The sequence below is a fragment of the Amia ocellicauda genome, chromosome 6 (genome assembly GCF_036373705.1).
Source record: "Amia ocellicauda isolate fAmiCal2 chromosome 6, fAmiCal2.hap1, whole genome shotgun sequence".
NCBI classification, from domain to species: Eukaryota; Metazoa; Chordata; class Actinopteri; order Amiiformes; family Amiidae; genus Amia; species Amia ocellicauda.
In genome coordinates, this window is record NC_089855.1 from 41,482,194 (window position 1) to 41,495,238 (window position 13,045).

Sequence of the window (13,045 nt, forward strand, 5' to 3'; positions counted from 1 at the left end):
TTTGCATATTCGTATACTTGTATGTTCGTTTCTGGTTTTCTACATGTGATTTCGTGTTTTTTGTTTGGTTTTTACAATGTATCTGTGCTGTGTGTAGACGTGGAATGAGTTTGATTGTGATGTTAAATAGGGTTTAGAAACACAGTCGCCTCGGGGCTGATTATTATTGCTGTGTTTCTTCACTTCTACTCAAATACAAAATTGAGGAAGCAGTGGTTAGTTCTGAATCAAACATATTGACCCCCTCACTCAATCTGTAAGTCCTGCAGCAAACATTGGAATATGCATAGATATTTGCACACAATTCTCTCTCTCTCTCAATCTCTCTCTCTCTCTCAATTCAGTGCATTTGTATTGTGAAAGCAATTGGACATGCAAACATACATACATACATACATACATATATATGGAAAATAAACAATACAATTATAAATCACAATAAGATGTAATAATGTACAGAAAAACAAAATGTAATAAAATGTGATCTTTAATACACACAAATATGTATGGCTGGTCGGAAGCGTCTTGGACTCGGGTTCCTCTTCATTACTTATAATGCTTTTGCCTTTTGCTAAAGCTTTCCATGGAGGGGAACGTGGATGAGTTTGTACCATTCTTGGGAGGCTCTGCCTTGTTGGGGCGGAGCTGTGATCCAGGTGAACAGTAGATCGGGCATAGGTGGGCATGTGGGTAGAGGAGGAGGAAGGCCGGTCAAGCAAATAAGCTTGCTAAGGTACACAGCAGCAGCAAACAGCCCCCCCATCCAGCCAGCCAGGCAGTCTGGCTGGCAGTGACTGAGTGGTTGACAGATGGCAAGCAATGGAATGCACGTGCTCTGTGATGTCATAGCAGTCAGCTCAGATTTGTGATGTCATCGATGAGCTGGCTGGCTCTGTGTGTCTTGCTGGTTGTGTGTATGTGTGTGTGTGTGTGTGAGAGAGAGAGATAGAGTGTGTGTGTATGTGTGTGTGTGAGTGGGCGGGTGGCTGTGTTAGTGTCTGTCTGTCTGTCTGTCTCTCTCTGTCTCTCAATTCAATTCAATTCAATTCAAGGTTGCTTTATTGGCAGGACAAACAGATTCGTAGTGTTGCCAAAGCAGTTGATATATACATACATTGAAAAATAATAAAAGGTAGGAAAAAAGAAACAAAAAAAATGAAACAGTAACATTATAATTTATAAATTAAATCTTAATAGACATGTACATTTGCTTTATAGTTATCAGGTTACAGCTGGTGCTCATGTATGTCATGTTTTCACAGTGAGCCCCTCAGGCTGTGGCAGGCGGCTACATATTGGGCGGCCAGGGGGGCTGTGTGTCCCTCCCCCAGGAGGATAGCTTTTTTTTTTTTCATTCATCAATTCAGAGAATGATTTTATAATATTTATGAATTTATTATAGAACGTGTCCCTTAATTTGGCATATTTATTGCATCGGAGGAGGAAGTGCATCTCTGTCTCGACCTCTCCTGTGTCGCAGTGACCACAGCGCCGCTCCTCTCTGGGCAGCCAGCTCTACCTGTGTCGGCCCGTCTCTATGGCCAGGCTGTGGTCTTGGTCAGGATCCATCTCTGCTTCATATCTCTGACAGTGAAGAGATATTCTGCCAGGGTGTATTCTCTGTTTAGGGCCCGATAGCAATCCAGTTTACTTTGGGATTTGGTTTAATTGTTCCAATGTTCCAGATAGGAGGTTTTGGTTATCTTTATGATTTGGTTGACTCTGATTGGGGGCAGGTAAGCAGTGCTGACCTGAAGCTGGTCTCTGTTCGCAGTATTAGCGGGGGTCAGTGCCGTGAGCTTCAGGGCCAGCTGACTCAGTGGACTCTTTTCAGGGCTGAGCTCTTGGGTTTGGAGGGCCTTGTACTGGAGTGAGTCTGACTCACTTTTCTTCAGGTGCATCCAGAATTTCAGTGTTCTTTTCTTTATATTAATGAGGGTTGGGAAGCGGCCTAATTCTGCCCTGCATGCGTGGTTTGGTGTGCTCCTGTGCACCTGCAGTATGTTTTTATAGAGTTCAGCATGCAGGGTCTCTATTGGATGTTTGTCCCACCTAGTGTAGTCCTGTTGACTGAGTGGACCCTATACTTCATTACCGTACAGCGCAATGGGCTGGATCACACTGTCAATTAGTTTGAGACAGAAGAAGATTCTATAACATTAATATCCCATTCACAATCTGATTGCGTAGAAAGCTCTTCTCGCTTTGTCTTTGAGTGCCTTCACTGCCAGGTTAAAGCCCCCTGACGCACTAATAGTCAGGCCCAGGTAAGTGTAGTGTGAGGTGTGTTCTAGGGTAGTGTTGCCTAGCGTGAAGTGGTATTTGTTTCCCTGAGGAATTTTTTTTTGGAAAATCATGATCTTTGTCTTCTTCATGTTTACTGCCAGGGCCCAGGACTAACAGTACTGCTCTAGCAGTGCCAGGTTTTGCTGAAGCCCCTGTTCTGTTGACGACAGCAAGACTAGGTCATCCGCATAGAGCAGGAATTTGACTTCTGTGTCATTTAGGGTGAGGCCAGGGGCATCAGACTGCTCCAACACCGTTGCCAACTCATTGATGTAGATGTTGAACAGTGTTGGGCTCAGACTGCAGCCCTGCCTCACTCCCCGCCCCTGAGTGAAGAATTCTGTTCTTTTGTTGCCAATTTTTACTGCACATTTGTTTTCGGTGTACATTGATTTTATAATATCATAGACTTTACCCCCTACACCGCTTTGAAGAATTCTGTAATAAAGTCCCTCGTGCCAAATGGAATCGAATGCCATTTTGAAATCAATAAAATAGGCAAAGATTTTGCCTTTACTTTTTTGGTGGACGTGTTTGTCTATGAGGGTGTGTAGGGTGTAAATATGATCTGTAGTGCGGTGATTTGGGAGGAAGCCAATCTGACTCTTACTCAGGACACTGTGCTCGGTAAGGAAGGCCAGTATCCGGGCATTGATGATACTGCAGAACACCTTCCCCAGGTTACTGCTAACACAGATGCCCCGGTAGTTGTTAGGGTCGAATTTGTCTCCACTCTTATAGATTGGGGTGATCAGCCCCTGCTTCCAGATGTCAGGGAAGTAACCAGTTCTGAGGACCATGTTGAACAATTTAAGCACAGCCTCCTGCAGTTGTGCGCTGCTGTGTTTGAGCATTTCAGTGCTGATGCTGTCCGGGCTGCAGGCTTTTCTGGGTGGAAGTGCCTGGAGCTTTTTAGATAGTTCCTGTAGGGTGATTGGAGCGTCATTTTGGTTTTGATTATTTTTAATTGATTGTTCGAGTAATTTCAGTTTTTCCCTGGTTTCAATTTGTTTGTGTGTCAGATCATTTTGTTGGATATCTTTATAAAGGTTTTCAAAGTATTTTTTCCAAATGGTTCCGTTTCGTATTGCCAATTCTTGTTGTTTTGTTGAATTTAAATTGTTCCACATTTCCCAGAACTGGTTTTGGTCAACAGATTTCTCTATGTCTTTGAGTGTTTTGTTTGTGTGTTTCTGTTTTTTATTTTTAAGGGTGTGTTTGTAGTGTTTAAGGGTCTCACAGTACTGTTGGCATAGTTCTGTGTCTTGTGGTTGATGATGTTTTTGATTGGATAGGTGCCTTAAATTTGTTTCTTATTGATTTACACTCATCATCAAACCATGTCTGTGTGTGTGTATGATTCTGGTTGATCTTTTTCTTTGTCTTTTTAAGATTTGCCATTGTGGCTGCAATTTGAAATATTTGATTGATATCATTTATGGCCAGATTTAGTCCTGTCACGTCAGGCTGGTACTGTGAGCTGAGGAAAGTGTTGATGATGTCTGTTATTTCTGTAGAACTGATTGCTTGGTTAAATTCCTCTGTGCTGTTTGGAGCCCATCTGTATGTTTGATTAAGGTTGTACAGCTTACTGGGCTGTGTCTGTGTGTTGCTGGCCTGACTTCTTCTTTTCAGGAACACTGTGATTTGGTTGTGGTCTGACGGGGGGTTTGCTGCCTGACAGTGAATGCACTGATGAAGGAGGGGTCCATGTCAGTGAGGGCGTAGTCGACTACATTAGTCCCAAGAGCTGAGCAATACGTGAACCTCCCTAAAGAGTCCCCTCTGATCCTGCCATTAAACCCCGTCGGGGATGTTCCTCTGGGTTGTGGTGGGGGTGAGGTACAGAGGGGCCTGACCGAACACATGGCTGTTTCCCTGTGTGCCGATGAAGTTGGGCTCGGTGCCTATCCGGGCATTGAAATCCCCACAGAGCAGCACATTCCCCTGGGCCTGGAAATGGCCAATCTCTGTGTGGAGGGTGTTAAAAAATTCCCCATTGTAATAGGGGGATTCAGAGGTGGGGGTATACGCTGTACAAAGGTATATATGGTTCTCACACTGGGCTATTCCCTTCTTAATTTGAAGCCATGTGTGCGTTGGGCCCTGTTTGACTGGGCTGATGTGGTTCGCCAGCTCCTCTTTGTACCACACTATGATCCCCCCAGAGTCCCTGCCACACCGCACTGTGCTCAGTTTAATTGAGGGCACAATAACCTCCCTGTAGCCCAGGGGGCAGTGTGTGGGCACCTCTGCACGGCACCATGTCTCCAACAGAACTATGATATCTAATTCTTTAATGCTTTTAATGAATTCAGGGTCTGTGCTCTTTAGTCCGAAAGGCGAGGAGTTCAGGCCCTGAATGTTCCAGCAGCTGACTGTAAATGAGCTCATTTTAGCTAACATTGTACTTGGTGGAATAAAATGCCTATCAACAATACAACTTTTTAATCGAAGGTTTTGTTTAAACTAGAATTTCAAATATAATAATTATTAGTTTTATGTTAAGTATGGTTACATTGTATGTACACAGGTATTTATTTTTAATTTACAAGTGGGGTTGTCCGTCCCTACCCGAGTTCTCTGGCTCAGCTCAGCAGTCTGGAGCAGAGGAGGCTGAGCAGGTGCTTGATCTCCCCCAGCTCGGTGGGGGCCGGAGTGGCGGCCTGGGTCAGGGCTGCGGCATAGCTGAGCGGCTTCTGATGGGCGCTGTACCTGGTGCTCGTGGGGGGAGGCTGGGTGATGGGGGGCTGGCCGGTGCTGCGGCATCGTGGTACGTGTGCTCCAGTGCGGGGGGGTTGTATGTTTGGCTGGCCTCTGTTGGTATTGCTGTGTGGATAGGAGCTCATACATTCAGTGACTTCTCTCTCTCTCTCTCGTTCTGTAGATGCATCATAGGGAACATATGTAACAATCTCTCTTTTTGTTTAGCAAAAATGTGAATGAAAGTATTTCAAGTGGGTTTTGCCTTGGTTGGAAACGTTTTAAGATAAATTATGAAGTGTAAAATGGATTTGTCTCAATTCTCCGTAGTTTTCAATGTATGTGCCATTCAGTAGCGTTCATGTTACCGATGTGTCCTATGCAGTGGTAGGGTCAATAAAATGTCAGTAACACTTTATTCTGATAGCTTTGATTATTATTTTTTTTCTCATGAACAACAAATGCTGTTTGCTTGATTTTTACAGAGTATGTCATAAATTCCATATTTATGAAGCCTGACAAATTGTATGCTGTAATATTGAATATTTTCAGTTACATCATTTGTTTGCTTTTCCTATCATGTTACAAATGTTCCCTATGTGAAAGATGCATTATATCTTAATAACGTCAAAACAATTAAAGATATACGGATTATTATTTTCGGTAAAGTTATAACACATTGCCATTAACTATGTGTGTCAGTAAAAGTTTAAAAAATCCTGACAGTTTTTTATTGATCCTGCAAAATAAGTGTTTAGGGAAGATTTGTAACTTAAAGTTAGGGTTAGTGTTAGGGTTAGGGTTATGAATATAATTGATATATAGAATTGTTAAGAAGTGTAAATGTTTACATTCCATTTTTCATGGACTGTCTGAAAGTTTCAGTTCTATATTCAGTTTGGAAACCGTTTTTTTTCTATTTGTGTATATGAAAGATATACATCTATACAATATCTTCACTACTAAAGATAAACGCATTATTAATTTTGGCATTGTTAAAGCACATTGGTATTACCTATGTGTATCTTTAAAAGCTTAAAATTCCTAAAGGTTCTTTATTGATCTTGCAAAATAAGCTTTTAGGGAACATTTGTAACATAGAGTTAGGGTTAGCCACTGGGTAAGGGTTACATCTGACACAAGGGTTACACAAGTGCCGGAATGAGGTCAAGGACTCTGCTGTTTTGACTTCGGTGGTGGAATGACCTGCCCACCAAAGTCAAAACAGCAGAGTCCTTGACCTCATTCCGGCGCTTACTCAAGACGCATCTCTTCCGACCGCACTTGTAATATTAGTCCTCTATCCCGGCAAGATTGCACTTCAGCTTATTATGCTCCTCTCGTTCTTGAATGTTTTCCTCCTTGCTCCCTTTCCCGTAGCCCTAGTCTGTAACCCTACATCTTGACAGCACTTAGCTTTCACCGTCCAGGATGTAGGAAGTCTTTTACTGTACTTGTGTAAATTGTAATTGGAATTTTTAAAATGTATTTTGAATTGCGATATTTTTTTGCTAAGTTGAATTTGTAATGATTGATGCCTTGTACTTCTCTGTATTTTTGCACTTATGTTGTAAGTTGCCCTGGATAAGGGCATCTGCCAAGAAATAAAAATAATCAAATAATAATCTTCAACAGTAAGTTTATTCATGTTAATTTTTCTCTTCAATGTTATAGAACAGAATTAACCAGCTCACCACAAAGGAACATGGTAGGTGCTATTGCAACATGGATTACACAAAAACATTGAAATCCAAGTTTGCAGTGGTCCTTGGGCCATTGCGTGGTGATCCAGATCACTTCAGCATGAATTCTGCAGTGGTCTGGACTACAACTCCAGGGACTACTGTGCAGTGGTCCAGACCTCAGAAACTGTGTGCATATGAACAGTGAAGTAGGCATCATAACTGTAGCCAATACTTTGTGGTTAAAATTCTTAATTTAATCCCTGTTTTGTACTGTAAGATATTATTTGTTAGAATGTATTTTTCAATGGGAAATTCTATACCATCTGGTTTGGTAGAGGAAACAGACCTCCTCCCTTTCATCTGGTAGCCCCTGATATCTCCTGGTAGCCCTGGTAACCCTATCTTTATGACCAGAGACCAAAAGGGACCTGTCCTCTGATTGGCTCTTAGCCAAATTCAAAATGACCCCCCACTTCTAGATTACTTTAGCATAAGACACGTCATGGTGGTGGCAAAATGCTATTGGATGGAAGGAAACCTTATAAAATGGAAAACAATGAGAATTTGAGTTCTCTTAACTTCTTCATCCTGCAACGATAAGACTGAGCTGGAGAGGACAGAGAGAGAGAGACACACTGCTTCCTGCCTGACCAGACTGGCCTATAAGCTGTACTGTGAGGAGAAAGAAGAAAATGGGTATTATCTGTTTCTTACTGTAATCCAACAGAAGCTTAAAATTACTTATTTTCAGTAATATAATTGAATGATATTAGTTTCCTATTTTTGTCAAAATAAATGATTATTGCACATCTGTGACTTGACCACATCTTCCCTCTAAAAAGAATCTTAAAAGAGAAACCAATTGACCTATGAGTTTTCAGTTCAACTATTTATTTAGATTGACTGAAAAAACGAAAATTCAAAATTCTCTTACAATTGTTTATTAACAATTATTATTGCTTGGTTATTTGGCATCACGGCTGTGCTGTCACCACCGTTGTTATTATTGTCTGTGTCTATTTGTGTTATTAGTTATTATCTTTGATAGCTAATCCGACTCTGTTCCGTCTGTGCTCCGTGGCTCCGGTGTGCTTCGGTTTCGGCTACAAATTGCAATAATTATACAAAAGGGCAAAACTAATTAACATTCATCTCTAGATCAACAACTCAAAGACAAATCACTTCCTTGACCAAATCAAAGACCATGTGATCGCATATGATATCACACAAATGGTTAAACAAAAAAGGTTATAAACACATTGACCACAATACCGGTTAGTAAGACGAAGGCGAGTCTCTCATTAGTATTGTTAGTCAGACATTAAATAACTACACAGGATAGTATTTATGTCAGGTAACTTCTCGTTATATATATATCAGTCTCATTTACGTAGGTGCCGAGAAAGATCCTATCATTACTTGTTACCACAATTTCCCTTAACTGATTATTATTCAATGATTAAGGATAGGCAGGGCCACCTATAATCTGGTGTCTATTAACTTGTGTCAATTTCAGACTAAACAGTTAAACAGGAATGAGAAGATATTTCTCGGCGTTGACAGATTTTATTTCTAAAATTATCAACAAAACAGTTTAATGCAACACACATTTATATTGAAGAAAACTAAATGTTATTACACATTCTAGAGTTATGAATCACAGATTAACATTTCTAATTTATTTCTCAAATGTCATGAATCATGAACTCCAAACTGTTAAACTTATCTGAACTTCGTCGCAGAGAGGCCTCTCTGGCTTCGGGCTCAGATAACAGCACACGGCACGAGGTCCGTGTGGTTTGGAACAAAGGCAGTCCGGTTCGGCTTTGTCCAAGAACTTTCACTCAATTGATGCACCTGGAAGTTGGGGTTTCTCGAATGTAGAGTCTTTTCCAAACCGATTTTCCAGTGGTTTGAAGGCTCCAAGGTTGTGCACAAAATCTTCTTTGTATGCAGGGTTTCCAAAATAGTTACTTGAAGACAAAGTCTTTGAGGAAAGCAGGGCCCTGTTCGTTCCAAGGATCGAGTTTCTTAAGACTCAGTAGCTATTTAAATGACTGACACTTTCGTATACAGTCGACGTGTCCAGCTGTAAAAACTCCACTGATCAGGTGGGCACAGGCGGGCAGCGCAGTCTGTAAAATTCTTTATTTGATAAAGTCCTTTAAAAGAATTCCTCGTACGGCTCAATCTCCTTCTCCCAATTTAACTCTTCTGTTGCCGGCAAAGACTTAGTTGGTTTCTGGTTCTGGTTCAGGTTGAGCTGTGGCAGCGAGTTTCTGGTTCAGGTGAGAGAAAGAGAGAGAGAGAGAGAGAGAGAGAGAGAGAGAGACCGTGTGCTGTTCTGTATACGCCTGTCAGATCAATAGGTGATTGGTTCTTGAGTTTGTGAGATTGGATTTCCAGTTCAAAGAGTTATATTACCTACAGGCCCACTTCTCCAGACATCCCACAGCAGGATTCCAATCTATTTGGCCTATTTGTGGTGCCATCCTCCCCAAAACTGTCACTTTGATGTAAACCAGTTCCAAGCTGATGAGTTATGAAAATCTGATAACTTTGGGGGGAGAGGTCAGTGCTTCAGCTCGGAGCTAAAATGCTCTTATAAAAATACACCCAACATAATGCTACAGTGTTTATTAATATCTATGCCCCCAATGCTGTGAGAGACAGACTGTCAGTGTATTCGGTGCTCAGCAAAGCGCTAGCAGACTGTGGGGCTGAGGAGATCCTGGTTTTGGGGGGGTGATTGGAACTGTACTGTGGACTATAGATTAGATAGGAATCATTTGGAGCCCAGTCCACAGTCGGCAAAACAGCTGGAAGGTAATACACAGTTGCACAATCTGGTCGATGTCAGGAGGAATGCCAACCCAAAGGTGAAACAGTACACCTGGGTGAGGCCGGGTTCTAGCATTATGTCGCAAGCCAGGCTGGATAGATTTTATACCTTTAGACATCATGTCAATCTGTTCGGTGGCTTCCATATCACCCCCACCTGACCACTGACCACTGTCTCATCACTGTGAGTGTCACCCTGCCTCCTGTCCGGCTGCGCAGTGCCTACTGGCTTTTCAATAATAGCTTGCTGCAGGACAGGATTTTTTGTAATTCTTTTCTTTTCTTTTGGCAGAGATCAGAGCGCCCTAGGTTTGCCTCCCTGAGACAGTGGTGGGACATTGGCAAGGTTCAGACCAGGCTCTTCTGCCAGAAGTACACTGAGCATAGGACTGACAGCTTGAATGAATCTAAGAAGGAGTTAGAAGGAGAGATTTAGGTGCTCCACCGAGCCTTGGACTCTGGAGATTCAGGGGCATTAGAGGACCTCAAAGCTATGCAGCAGGCATTGTCAGAGCTGCTAAGGACGCGGGCTCGAGGAGCAATGGTGCGCTCGCAGTTCCAGAGCCTGACACAGATGGATGCGCCCATCAAGTTCTTCTTTGGGTTGGAATGCAGGCGGCAGCAGAGCAGGGTTATGCTCTGCCTGAGGACGGCTGAGGGCCGCGTGCTGCAGGATGTGCAAGAGATGTGTAGTCATGCCGCCCAGTTCTATAGGGAGCTGTACTCCGCAGAGCCGGGCAGCCTGGAGCAGCAGCAGCAGTTTCTGTAGGGTCTGCCTAAGTTCCCATAGGATGGGATCAAGGGGCTGGAGGCCCTTCTAAATCTGACAGAGCTGACCTGCGCAATGCAAGAGCTCAATAAGGGCTGGGCACCGGGGCTGGATGGGCTCACTGTGGAGTTTTTCTCAGAGTTTTGGACATCCTTTGTCACCCAAGGGTGTCGACCTATGCTGCTGAGACACACAGTCTGGCCAGTGAGACGTCCAGGTCATTGTGGGAGTGTCTGGAGGAGTTCAGCAGGGCCTCCTCAGCCAGGGTCAACTGGGGCAAGAGCAGCGCTCATCAGGTTCGGGTGTGGGAGGTTTCTGCACCCCCTGCCCTCCCTGCGGGGCTGCAGTGGTCTCTCTCAGGCCCTCGGGTGCTGGGTGTGACTTTGGGGGAGACGCAGGAGAACTGGGCTGGCCTGCTGGAGAGGGTACAGGGCCGGTTGAGGGCATGGCACTGGCTGCTGCCCCAGCTCTCCTTTAGGGGGAGAGCAATTGTTATTAATATCTTGTTGGCCTCCATGCTCTGGCACACTTATGCATGTCTGGACCCCCCACAGGCCCTGGTGTCCCAGATACAGACCCTGCTCCTGGATTTCTTCTGGGACGGGCTGCACTGGGTGCGCAAAGCAGTGCTGTACCTGCCGCTCCAGGAGGGGGGACAGGGGTTGGTAGATCTGTTAAGCAGGCTGAGTGCCTTTCGGCTGCAGGCAACTCAGAGGCTCCTGTACCCTCCAGATCCCCAGTGTCTCCCGCCCTGGACACTTGTTATGACAGACACATGTTTTTACATAAGACACGTCCCAATATACTTCCGTCCCTGCCTGTTTTTTATTGTACTGTTTTAGAGGTGTGGCAGCGCTTCTCCCTGGGTAGGGAGCTGGGGGGCAGCAGTCTGTATTGGCTGTTAGAGGAGCCACTGCTGTATAACCCCGGTTTTAGCTGTCCACTCCTGCTCTCCAGTAGCCTCAAGTCAGTCCTGCTTAAGGTCGACGTGATCCGGCTGAGGGATTTGTTGGATTTTAACAGGGGACAGTGGGTTGGTGCCGACAGCCTGGCTGCCAGGCTGGGTATGAGGTCACTGAGAGTCGTAACCAGATTTCTCAGGGCAGTACAGAACGCCCTTCCCATAGGCGCTGTGGAACGGCTTTTCCAGGCTCTCACGCAGCACTGCTGGCCCAAGGACCCTGACACCATCTTTCCCCTTGTTTGTCTGTGTCTCTCAGTCCGCCCTAGCTCATCAGGCCGCCTTCTGTCGCCTCACAGTCTCTGTAGTGTGTCTGTTTTCACAACTCAGCGTCAGGAGCTCAATCAGCTCAGTGTGAGGGAGCTGCACCATCAGCAGCTGCAGCCCCTCCCTGACACCCCCTGGAGGGAGCACCTGGCTCTGGGGGAAGATGCCTGCCCGGCCTGGAGGAGCCTGAACAAGCCCCCGCTTCTGCATGGCTTCTGCATGGCGTCATCGCAACAAACTCTTTTGCACATACACTGGACCCCAGAGTGAGCGACACCTGCCCCTACTGCGGGGAGAGAGAGACACTTTTTCACTGTTTCTGTCACTGCCCTAGATTAGAGCTGCTGTTCACTGCACTGGAGAGCCTGTTCAAGCAGCTGGGCCTCCTTTTCTCACGCTCTGTGTTTATTTTGGGAGTCCAGTACATGCAGCGCCACAGACATGTTTGTCAGTTAGCAAACTTTCTAGTGGGGCAGGCTAAGCTGTCTATCCTGAGCAGTAGGAGAAGTCAGACTTAGCGGGTGCAGCAACAGTGTGCACTCTCCCTCTTCTGGTCTCTCGTAAGCTCCAGAGTGCGACTGGATTACAATTTCTACAACCTGACGGGAGACCTGGACACTTTTCTGCAGATGTGGGGGGTCGGGGCGGCCCTCTGTGCCATTGACTTAGGACATTTAAACCAACTGGTTTAATTCACTTGAATATTTTATAGGTAGCACGTGTGTAGTGGTTTTTATTGAGCGTTTTTAGAATAGGTTGTGTTTTTATGTCGGGAGTTTTTTTCATGTCTTTTATGTGTTTCTAGTTTGTTTTAATTGTTTTTTTTAGTAAAATAAAGTTGTTAAAAATCAAAAAATCTCTCTCTCTCACACTCACACACATACACACAGCCAGCAAGACACACAGAGCCAGCCAGCTCAGCGATGACATCACGAACCTCTCTCTGAGCTGACTGCTATGACATCACAGAGCACGTGCATTCCGTTGCTTGCCGTCTGTCAACCACTCAGTCACTGCCAGCCAGACTGCCTGGCTGGCTGGATGGGGGGGCTGTTTGCTGCTGCTGCGTACCTTAGCAAGCTTATTTGCTTGACCGGCCTTCCTCCTCCTCCGCCCACATGCCCACCTATGCCCGATCTGCTGTTCACCTGGATCACAGCTCCGCCCCAACAAGGCAGAGCCTCCCAAGAATGGTACAAACTCATCCACGTTCCCCTCCATGGAAAGCTTAAACAAAAGGCAATAGCGTTATAAGTAATGAAGAGGAACCCGAGTCCAAGACGCTTCCGACCAGCCATTCATATTTCTGTGTATTAAAGATCACATTTTATTACATTTTGTTTTTCTGTACTTTATTACATCTTATTGTGATTTATAATGATGTTGTTTATTTTCCATATGTATGTATGTATGTATGTTTGCATGTCCAATTGCTTTGACAATACAAATGCACTGAATTGAGAGAGAGAGAGAGAGAGAGAGAGAGAGAGAGAGAGAGAGGGAGAGAGAGAGAGAGAGAGAGAGAGAGAAGTG

At 44.6% G+C, this 13,045-nt stretch overlaps 2 non-coding genes across 2 annotated transcripts; one reads left to right on the forward strand and one right to left on the reverse strand.

Annotated features, from left to right (window-relative positions):
• Positions 1-527: 527 nt before the first annotated feature.
• Positions 528-642, forward strand: LOC136751949 (U5 spliceosomal RNA). The gene has a single exon (XR_010817133.1). It is a non-coding gene; the product is annotated as a U5 spliceosomal RNA (small nuclear RNA).
• Positions 643-12,674: 12,032 nt separating this feature from the next.
• On the reverse strand, positions 12,675-12,789 carry LOC136752087 (U5 spliceosomal RNA). The gene has a single exon (XR_010817254.1). It is a non-coding gene; the product is annotated as a U5 spliceosomal RNA (small nuclear RNA).
• Positions 12,790-13,045: the final 256 nt, after the last annotated feature.